The sequence below is a fragment of the Asparagus officinalis genome, chromosome 3 (genome assembly GCF_001876935.1).
Source record: "Asparagus officinalis chromosome 3, Aspof.V1, whole genome shotgun sequence".
Taxonomy (NCBI): Eukaryota; Viridiplantae; Streptophyta; class Magnoliopsida; order Asparagales; family Asparagaceae; genus Asparagus; species Asparagus officinalis.
In genome coordinates, this window is record NC_033796.1 from 6,075,039 (window position 1) to 6,087,421 (window position 12,383).

Here is a 12,383-nt window from a genome sequence, read left to right on the forward strand (position 1 = left end):
ATCGCCCTCTAAATCAATTTTTCTTTTAAGTTTGCTCTCCAGTTTAAATGACGCTGAATCTACATGGAATATTCTATTAAATTCATTGATATTTTTTATTAAAAAATATAAATCACCACTTTAATAAATAATTTATGTTAAACATTTGTCTATCCTATAGTTTTCACTTCCACAATATAACATCCGCTTGCGTCAGGCTTTCCCTCGGGGAAGTCCACTACCAAATATTGCTCCTTTTTCATCATTGGATAATTTTACAATCAGAAGATTTTAATTGGCCGTTGCAGTAGAAGAATTTGTAAATTGAAAATGTGACAAAAGTTTTGAGTTAAGAAAGGAGATAGGAGAAAATTTCATAAACGAGGTTGATTTAAAAAAGAGAATTCCTTTAAGGACCCAAAATATGGGACCAATAGGGGGGACAAGTGAGGTGTCCCCCTCCTATTGGATAATGAGTTGGTCACCATTAATGATGGTCAACTTATTATCCAATAGGAGGGAGACACCTCACTTGTCCCCCCTATTGGTCCTATATTTTGGGTCCCTATAGCAAAGCTCTTTAAAAAATTGAGTGAATGGGCTGGTGAGTAGGGGTGTTAACGGAGCGGATACGGCTCGGATATAGCACTTACCATATCCACATCCGCTTTCTCATCTCGGATACGGATATGGATACGGATATACGTCGGTAAGAAAAATTCATAGCCATATCCGCCAAAATCGGATACGGTTACGGATATAGATGAGGATATATAAACGGATATGCATGCGGATACAAAAAGGATATGAGAAAACTAGATAGTATTCAGAAAAATATAGTCATGTGATATAAAAAGAGTTCGTTAATATGTTCATTATGATTGAAAAGCTAAGATTAGACATCTTGATCATCAAAATTAGCCACAAATCCATAATCTAAGAATCGAAACTATCGTAAGAATATTACCAATATGTATTCGGATATTTTCGAATACGGATACGGATATTTCACTACAAAACCATATCCACAACCATATCCTATCGGTAATAGATTTGAGTAGCCATATTTGTATCCTAACGGATACGGTTACGGATATTTCCAACCATATTTGTATCCTAACGGATACGGTTACGGATATTTCCTCGGATACGGATACAGTTTGGCACCCCTACTGGTGAGTGATGAGTAACTAATTGACAATTGAGCACTGACTGAATATTTTTGCGGGTGGTTTTTAGTGATTCGCCCCCACTTTGAATGCCGTCGTCCCTTATTCCGCGGATCAACCTTCAATTTTTACGTAGTCATTTTACCCCTTGATAATAAAGATTGATATTACTGGGTAATCAATCAATTACCAAATAAATTACTCAAATTACTCCTTATTCCGATTGATCATCTCAAATATGTACGGTTACGGGTAATAAGATGGATGATGATGTTGTTCGTCGTTGGGACAAAATGAAAATAAAGACATAACCCAACAACCGTGAAATGCAAAGTTTTTCTTTTTGGTCGATTTCATCTCTCTTAAACATTAATAGGGACTCATATGTAATTAATACAAAACTGTTGAAACTTTAACAATATTTAGGTTGAAGGGTAAAACCAAGAGAAAGAAACAATTTGGGGGCAATGTTAAAACAATGTTTTGTGGGGCAGATTTAAGAATAGCTATGATTTGGAGGGCATATATTAAAAAACCTGTTAAATAATATTTTTTTAGTTTTATTTAGTAACCTTACTATATAAAATAAATAAATAAATAAAAACACTAGAGTAATAAATTTTTAATTTTTACTTTTTTAGATTTTAAATAAATTTTAAAGTTTTGATCATGTTGGATTTCAATTTCTAATGGATTGGATTCTAAAAGTATACAACAAATATTATTTTATTTTGTTGATCTTGAGAAGATTAATAGAAAATAAGGATGTAGAGGTAATTTTCCTCTAGAAAGTATTAAAATTAAATATTTAAGGGACGTTAATGCTAAATTTTGATGAATGAAAGCAATTTGAGGGACAATCTTGAAATTGTAATGATTTGGAAGGCATCTTCAAAAACAACTCAAGATTGAGATGCATACACGGAAAGAACCCTACAAATTTAAAAGAAAGGGTTTTTTTTAATGTATACACCTTACCTTATGGGTATTTTTAAAGATGCCCTTCAATTTATTGTAATTTTAAATTTATGTCTCAGATTGTTTCTTTTATCCCAATTTACCCCTATAACTAATCTGTTAAAATTTTGAAAGTTTTTAAGTTAAATTTACCTTTAAACCCTTATTTTGAATCTACTAATTAATAAAATAATTTCAGCAAAAACTAATTACAAAACAAAACCCAACCAATTATTTTAAAAAACCCAAATTGTTTCTCTTCTTCTCGGGAAGAACCAATAACAAATCCTAAGTTTCTGGTGCCATATCCACTGTTATTAATGAACTCAATCATACAAATTCTAGTTTTTTATATGTGATAGACAATTGTGTATCAAATGCATCAAATAGATTCATTGTGTCATATAATGGAGTTAAACGATTCATTGTGTTGTGTAATGAAGTTAAACTATGTCAGGTAATGAGGCTTTGCCAAAGATGGGACTTTTACCAGGACTAGTTCGTATCGGCATAATGGGTAGGAGGGAGGTGGGAGGTTTCTTGCGAGAACAAAGAAAATGCCACGGAGAGAAACACTACGTAATTTTTCTACAACAAGTTGGGCTTTACATTATGACGAGGTGAAATATTAATTGCTTAACTTCTTTCATTAAAAGATTTAAAACCAGGACATAGAGGTAATTCTAACTTTAAAAATGTTAAAAATTTGGGAAAAATGTTTCTGGGCCCCCAAAAAATAAAAGAGATGTGTCTCAACCCCCCTTGTTTTTCCCTTGTGTTTCAACCCTTTCACACTCTCCCAAAAAAAAATTCCGAAATTACATTTCCCCTCTTCTTCTTCTTCTTCTCCTCCGCCTCCTCTCCCCTCTCTCTCTTCTTCTTCTTCTCCTCCGCCTCCTCTCCCCTCTCTCTTCTCTCCTCATCTCCGCTAACTGCTCCTCTCCCTTCTCTCTTCTCTCCTCCTCTTCTTCTTCTCCAGACCCTAGCCCACACCCCCCACCCTCCTCCCTCCCCCCTCCTCGGGCCCCGTCCCCGACCTCCTCCACCTCCTCTGCTTCAAGGTCTTCGACTGCGCCGGCCACCAGAGCTCCCACTCCAAGTGACAGCTTCACCTATGTCGGAGTTTGAGCGTGCAAATCTCATTTCATGGGCAAGACATCTTGCTCATTTTGAAGTTCTGCATAAGCTAATATTCTTATGGTTTTCTCTGTAATATTCACACATCCATTTTTTGGTACTCAAGATGGGCTTGATCGATAGGATAGCCAATTGGCAGCTGTTGTGGATGGCAAATTAAAAGCATCCTAACATCACCAATACTTTCTTCTATTTTTCTTCTTTTCTAGTTGGAATATCATGTACAAGCCTGTTGATTGCCTTTTCTGTCTCAACCTTTAACAGGGCAAGAACAAGGAGCTGATCTATCATGTACAAGCCTGTTGATTGCCTTTTCTGTCTCAACCTTTAACAGGGCAAGAACAAGGAGCTGATCTAGGGGCTAGCAGGGTGTCACACGTGGCTGGAGGTGATTCGATGAGATTGATGCTAAATTGCTAACGTTTAACAACTTTCCTATTTTGATTTATTACTTGGAATTGCTAGCTATTTGACTACTTTTTCTTTATCTAAACAGACCAAGAACAAAGTGATCCTTGGGTTAGTAAAGCCTTAATCACAACTGGAGGTGACTCAGTATTCTAATATATCCATCCTATATTGCTATTTCTTTTTAACATCGTTGAGCGAATGCATGAATTCTATCAAATCAATTGGAAGGAACTTGGTAGTTTCATCTAAAGAGAAGGATGACGAGGATTGTGAATATGAGATGATTTGGGATGCAGAGGGATATTGGCTCGATTTGGGAAGATATTCGATTGGTCTTTGAAGCCCAAACTGATGGGGATTGCTTGCACACAAGGTGTTTGATATAATATCTTGGTGAGAAGAAATGGTTTTATTGGAAAGAATGGTTCAATCTCAAACGTGTGTTATAATTTTTATGGTTGTGGAATGTCGAAGCATCCTCCAGTGACTACTACTCAATTCTAAGATTGTTGTACTGATGATCCTTATGTTGCATCCAGAATTGCTTGTAACGTGTTATGTTTCATTGTTTAGTTGATTATACTATGTGTTCTTATAGTTTGGTTGTACTTAGATTAAAATTTAATGAAATGTATTGTGTTTATTTAGTGATCAATTTTGGTGTAATTTGTTACGATTATATGTGAAATGTATTATGGCTGTCATGTGAATATGTACAACTTCATTCAAATAGAACTTGATGTGCATAATAAACTGAAGATTATATATAAATTATGTTTATCAAAACCTGAATATTATGATACATAATATGTACATAATCTTGAGGTTATTGTGTACATAATATATACAAATCATGTACATAATCTTTAAGTTACAATACACTATTAAATCTCATTATATATAAGCTTCACCATTCTACCAATCTGAAGAAGATAGAATGGTGAAGCTTCTTCAGATTGCATTAAAGTGCATATACAAATCTGCCGATGCTCGACCAACTATGAGTCAAGTTGCCGAGATGATACATTCATTGAAGGAAGAAGATGATAGATCTGTTGTGTCTGAAATTGATTCAAGAGATGCTTAAAATTGGGGAGTTTGTTTTTATAATGTCCTGGAATTTATGTATATGTTCCGTTTGACTATTATCATTTGCTAGTGTATATGTGTTGGTCACATATGAGGAGGTGGAAAACGAACATGTTAACATTCATCATAACATGTTAACTTTCAAACATGTTAATGTTCACTATAATAAAATTTTTACATTCTTACAGCTGATATTGCTTGAATAAACGATATGATTAAACTTACAATCTTAGATATTATAAAAATATAATATAATGTGCTATAAAAATCTTGACAACCTACATTACTATACCAAAAGTATTGTACTAATAAGCAATCTACACCAATCACCAATTACATTCATAGCTTTTTTTAAACGCTTCTACGAAAATAAAGCAGTGAAAGTTAACAAGTTTGGATGAAAGTTAACATAAAGCAGCAAAAGTTAACATTCAATATGAAAAGTTAACATACTAGGATGAAAGTTAACACGTTCTGCTAAAAGTCAACATAGAACTATTATAGTTAACATTTTCCCCTTTCCTTCTCCTGTTTTTATTTTTCCCTTTTGTTTTTCTACTAGTTTTTCTGTCAAAGATATACAAGAACTCAATAATCTTAATTAACATGTAACTATTATAGCTTCAATTTAATATATTATGATGAAAGTTAACATGTAATAATAAATGTTAACATATTATGATGAAAGTTAACATGTTCAGCTGAAAGTTAGCATGTTATGATGAACGTTAACATGGTTAGTTGAAACTTAACATGTTATGAGCACACACTTCATGCAAATCAGTGCTAGGTTTTGTCAAATTTTAACTTGAAAGTGCCATTTGGACTAGCAACACAGAGATGACCCATCATTATTTGAAATAATGCAATTAGTGTCTCTACCACAGTCCATTAACGAAAATATGTGACAAGAATCTATTTAATTTCTAATGTCAAGGAGACCATGAAACAAGAAATCAACAAGAAATATACATCCTCATTTATTAAATTTGAGTTTGAAAGCACCATTTAGACTAATATCACATATGTCATCAGTGTAACAAATAAACAATGTTTTCCACCTCCTCATATGTGACCAACACATATACACTAGCAATTAATAATAGTCAAACAGAACATATACATAAATTCCAGGACATTATAAAAACAGACTCCCCAATTTTAAGCATCTCTTGAATCAATTTCAGACACAACAGACCTATCCTCTTCTTCCTTCAATGAATGTATCATCTCGGCAACTTGGCTCATAGTTGGTCGAGCATCGGTAGATTTGTATATGCACTTCAATGCAATCTGAAGAAGCTTCACCATTCTATCTTCAGGCACTCCTTCATAGAGCATTGCCTTATCAAAGTTAAACTTCAACTGTCTATTCCTCTCTCACCACATAATGCACTCACTAAGACAAATCAAAACTATTATTCTGAACAACTAATCATCTCTGGGTTTTCACCTGCATAGATTTTTTTCATCAGTCTCAAATCTTGTTTAATTCCATCAAATTATAACACACACCTAAGATTGAGCCATTCTCTCCAATAAAACCATTTCTTCTCACTAATGCATTATATCAAACACCTTGTGTGCAAGAAATCTCACCAGGCATCTGCCTGCAAGAAATCAAGACAAAGAACAGATCCACATCAAATCCTCAATACATTGACATAATTCAACATCAAAACACTCAATTTAATCACAAATCGAACAAGGAAGCCCAAAATCCAATACAATGAACTTAAAAACTCAATCAAATTTAAAAACTCCAACTCAAGCTCAATTAATAAAGATTGTACCTTGTGTGCAAGCAATCCCCATCAGGTTGGGCTTCAAAGACCAATCGAAGGTCTTCCCAAATCGATTAAGCAGAGGGATATTGACGGAGGAGGCGGAGGAGGTCGGGGACGAGGCCCGGGGAGGGGGGAAGGGAGGACGGGTGGGGGGTGTGGGCAAGGGTCTGGAGAAGAAGAAGAGGAGGAGAAGAAGAAGAAGAAGAGAGGGGAGAGGAGGCAGAGGAGAAGAAGAAGAAGAAGAGGGGAAGGGTAATTTCAGGAAAAAAATTTCTGGGAGAGTGTGAAAGGGCTGAAACACAAGGGAAAAACAAGAGGGGGCTGGGACACATCTCTTTTAATTTTTTGGGGCCCAGAAACATTTTTCCCTAAAAATTTTAACAAAATTAATTATAAAGAGATAAAGTCGAGTGAAAGAAAATAATTTGATGGGTAAATTTAAAATTATAATGATTTCAAGGGCAAATTTAAAATACTTATAGTGTGAGGATATATATAAAAAACCCTCAAAACAATTTAATTTTTTTCTAAAAATGCATTAATATACTCTAAATAAAAAATGGATATTAGTGAGTCTCATGAATCGCTTTCCAATGCTTTTTGGATTATACGTTCAAATTTAATTTTTCATACCACTATCCTACAAATCAAACACAATGGAAATAACTTAGGCTCGTTTGGGCATCATAATTTTTTACTTAATTCTATGGTGTTTTTGTTAAAAATAAAACACAATGCGTTTAGAAAACATGGTGCTTTTGAGCTAAATCCCCTCAAGCTAAAAAGATAACACTTATTTCAAAACATCTTTTTAGGTATTTTAAGTTTGATGTTTTGATTTTGAGCTTGAAGATGCGTTAATATAATATCTAATATATATAGTATATTAATTGAAATTAATATATAGTTATTATCGACATGCTTATTATATTATATTTATACTATATTATAGTTAATCTAATATATTAGTATTAAATAATAAAAAATATAATAATTAAAATGCCCTATATAAATATAATAATTAAAATATCTTATATAATAATATAATAACATATTAAATACTAGTATTTAATATGTTGATAATGTATTACATAATAATATATAATTATAAAATATAAATACACTAATAAAAAAAAATAGAAAGTTATTATTAATAAATAATAATATAATTTTTAAATCATATAATAATATATTATACAATAATCACTATAATATTATTAACTTTTAATAAATCAATTATAATTAATTAATAATTATAAATTAAATATAATAGTAATATATTTAATAATAATAATAATAATATTATAATATAATAATAATATATTGTATAGTAAATGTAAAATAATATATAAAATACTAATAGATTATATAATAAATAATATAATATATTATAAAGTAAAATAGTTTATACTAGTAATAACATAATATTAACATTATTAATAATATTATATTATATTAATAATAGTATAATATTGTATTAATAATACAACAATATCATATTAATAATAAAATAATATTATTTTAAAAATACTATATATATAACAATAACAACTTTGTTGATGTACTAGTGACCACATAGTCAGTTAGATCCATGATAGGATCGATTTGATGAAGTAGAGGAGATTGACGAGGGGATCGTCTTCTTCTCCGACTTTATGTTTGGTTCTTGAATTGGAGAGCTGAGAAATCTGCACATGTAGAAACTCGTGAGAGGGCGGTGATTGGTTCCCCCGTTGTACCTCCGACGATCAAGTTAGTTGATAAACTTTAGTGGGAATAGAACTTAAGGTTCTGAAAATCGCCCCCCTTTAGAAGGCGAATAGTACCTCTATATATATGGTTGGGGAAGGTAGATTGGGCATTCTGGCCGAGTACAGAGAAATGATGGCAGGGTATGGGCTGGCGGCAACGTCAGCACCCACTTTACAACTGTCGGCTAGCGATTGGGAGAGGAGAGATCACTTCAGCATTGGAGAGATCGTCTCAGCATCGAATGGAGAATGATCTGGCAGCATGGTAGAGCCCAGACGATGTGACAAGTCATGGAAACTATTGGGGCTACAATCATGATGGTACCTGACCAGAGTTGACTGTGGTGCTGACACGTGGCTAAAGGGAGAAGTCCGAGATAGATATTGTAATAACCGTAAATTTTTAATACTGGTTTAAATAATTTTTCTGGCATTTAAATATTAAAATTATATTTTCTAAAAGAGTATTTGTATTTTCTCCAATTTTCTAGAATTTTCTATAATTTAAAAATCCAATTTTATATTTATTTAATGATTTTGCTAATTATAAATTATTACGGTGAAAACTTTTTAAAATTAATATTGATTATTTATTATTATTGTTGTTATTATTATTATTGTTATTAATTATCTTGTATTATATTTTTAGCATGTATCTTTATCCCCTATCTCTATTTATAGCTATCAGCTAATCAGCACGACAATCAATCTATTATCTGGCTTTCCCCTGGTTCCCTCGTATCAGCCCCTCTCTCTCCTATAATTCATTCTCTCTCTCCTACCCCCACCTCCCCTAGATTCCTCCTGTATTTCTGCACCCCACTTAACTCTGTCTCCCCCTCTTATTTTAATACCACACGCATCTCTCTCTCTCTCTCAATCATTCACACACTCTCTTCCCCTCTCGTTCTCTCTCCATTTAAACCCAACAACCCACAGCCTCGACACCGAACTCCTCTGCCCACATCACCGCCCCCACCCGCCCTGAGGCTGCCGCCCTCACCTTGCTTGCTGCGCTCCAGCCCCTCACGACCACCGCCGCACCTTCCCCTTGTTCGCCCAAAGCTCCCGCAGCAGCCACTTCAACCCGACTACAGAGCCCGCCACACCCACACCTCCTCCTTCCTTTCTCCCCTTGCCGCCGTCAAAACCCGTCAAGCTCCACAGCCGCACCGCGAGCTCCGCCCTCGCGCCCTGTCCCTTCCCCGTCGAGCTCCCTCCACCCCGCCAGCTCGCCGCCTGAGCCTCCGACGCCGAACCGAGCGTCAGCAGCCCAGCTTCCAGCCTCGACTCCTCCACCTCATCCCCACTGCACCGCCAGACCCTCCATCCGCTACCTTGGCCGCCACCGAGCCCAGCTCTTCTCGTCGCCGTGCTGCCCGAAACCCAGCTCTGCTCCTTCGCCCCTCGGTCGCCGTCCTGCAGCTCCCCCGCCGGCCGCGCTTGGCCACCGCCGCAAGTGAGCCGAATCTGTGAGTTTCGCTGCAGAAAACTACAGTTCGGAGCCAACTTCGCGCGCGTTTTTCGGCCAACTCCGACCTCCGTTTCCGTCGATTCCTTCGCTAGTGCGTAGCCCTTCATGTTGTCTATCGCACGGTATATTTCTTTCACTTGGGCTCCCTATCTACACCTCGTTATACTCGTTTGAATATCACATGTCGCATTAACACTCTAATTGTAATTTTAGCCGTCGATTCCGCGAAACCCGTCGTAATGCTGTGCAACCACCCCGATGACCCCCACTACGGTCCACAATATACCCAAGGCAAGATCCCACTTGCTCAGATCTGAATTTTGTGTTTATTAAGAATTATCTGTAATTTTATATCTGTTAATAATTGTCTGCGTGAGATTGTTTGATGAGTAATATTAGATAAATCATAATAATATGATAATTAGTATTTTCAGAATAATTATGACAAATTAAAAGAATTTATTTCGGTAGCATAATTATTTTTTGGATTAATTAAAAAAAATTTATTTGAGAACGAAATCATTTTAGAAAAATTATAATAATTTAAAAGGAATTATCTTAGGAAAAGAATCATTTTAGAATAATTATAATAATTTTTAGAATTTATCTTGTGGAAGAAATCATTTAGAATGATACATATTTTAAAAAAAGAAATTATTTTGGGAAAATAGACTATTTTGAAAATAATGAGAATTTATCTTATAAAAAGATTATTTTTGAATTTATGAATTTATTATTTTGAGATTATTTTTTGAATTATTATAATGAGAAAAGAACTTATTTTGGAAAAATGAATTATTTTGAAATTAAATTAAAGAATTTAAATTGTAAAAGAATTAAGTAAATAACTTTATTATTTTAGAAGATTAATTTAGAACAATTTTATGATTCAAATTCTTAATTTTGATTATCTGATATGCTATGATATTATTGCTCATGATCAGTTGCATTGCTTATTGTGATTGAGAACCGTAGTAGTTATGACTTTAGTGGCCCTACGTGTCGTGTACCAGACCTAGAGACATGTGTATGTTGACTTAACAAAACAAGAAGAATCTGGGTGGGAAAGTCATGGTTCATGTGATCGGATAAGGCTGTTGATGTATCTTCCAGGCTCGCGCCAGTGGTTGGTGTCGCCACTGGGGTTGCTTTGTAAGGCTAAAGTAAAGTGTGTACATCACTTTGGTCAGTGGAAAATTTATTTCGTCACCCGGGTTCTGTTTGAAGTTCGGACCAGGCAGAAACGGATTGCGTGTAGTCTTCTAGGCCGCATGTGTAGCGGGATTGGATGCACGTAGGGGATTTGTGAACAGTCAGTTATCCGATGACAGGAACGTTGACTCTATGTGAGATATGTATCAGTGACCTGTTATAGAATGACTAGTTACATGGCATCGTTACTCGGATGATTATGAGTTATTGTGAGATACAGACTAGTTATATTTCTTTTCATACATAGATCGGTATTAATATTTAATTATCTACAATTTGAGACTATGGTATATACATGAGGGTTTCCTTGTTTGGATTATTTCGCTCGACGTACTACGTCTCGAGTTGTAGATCTTTAAGTATTAATTCCAGCTAGTGTATGACCTTGTACTTGGATGATTATTCTGATCGCTAGCTGCATGATCGACTTGTTACTTGGTTGATTTCCTTGGATTTATTATGATTATTCTATTCTAGTAGTAAATTATATTTAGATTATTAGTTTTTCAGTTACATGTTTCCATTATTGCATTGGTCGCACGACCGTTCTATTCTTCCTTTTAGGATCTTACCGTGTGCCATACACGCTGACATACACCTGTTTCCTCTGGTGTACGTCAGATTTATATGATGGTCAGCTTCAGTTCGGAGTCGTACAGGAGCCAGAAGATTCCCCGCAGGAGTGCTCTGCAGACCGAGCAGAAGAAGCCGAAGCTTAGTTATTGGTCCTCCATTTACTTTTGTAGCACCTTCCATTCTGCTGATCGATGTATTTTATATTTTCTAGCATTTCTTTCAGATAGTCTTGTAAAAGGGCATGTTGACCGGAATATTATGTCTGGGATAATATTCAGTTGTGATATGTATCATTTTGTTCTGAGTTGTTATTATATCCTCGCTACTGTGATCGGGGACCTGTGCCTTTGTTCTATATTTGCTTGACGCTTAGCGTATTAGATTGAGCAGAAGGAGTCTAGTACTTATTTCTCCTCAGTCTAATACGTCGCGGGCTTGTTCACGTTCCGATTCCCTGATATTTTGGGAAGCGGGGCGTGACAGATATTATCCTTTAATTTGGCCTAGAAGTAACGCTGTAGAGTCATCCTTATATGGGTTTGTATAAAAGGTCGAGTAGGCTGCATGCGAGTTGACGTCAACAAGAGGGTCGACTGATCTCGCCTCTCGAGTCGCCATAAAGAGTAATAACCTTATGAGTCGGCCAAGTTGGGACCTCTACTGGGCTTGGGCCACCAAGCTAGTTGGGTTCGTGGAAATACACCCGCCTGTTGTTTGGTGAGGAGTTGTATTTTGGCGAATGAAAATACCATAACAAAATTGATATACCAAAATAATTAAATATATTATTATTTAAAAATAATATGTAATAATTATAATATAATATAACACATTAAAGTAC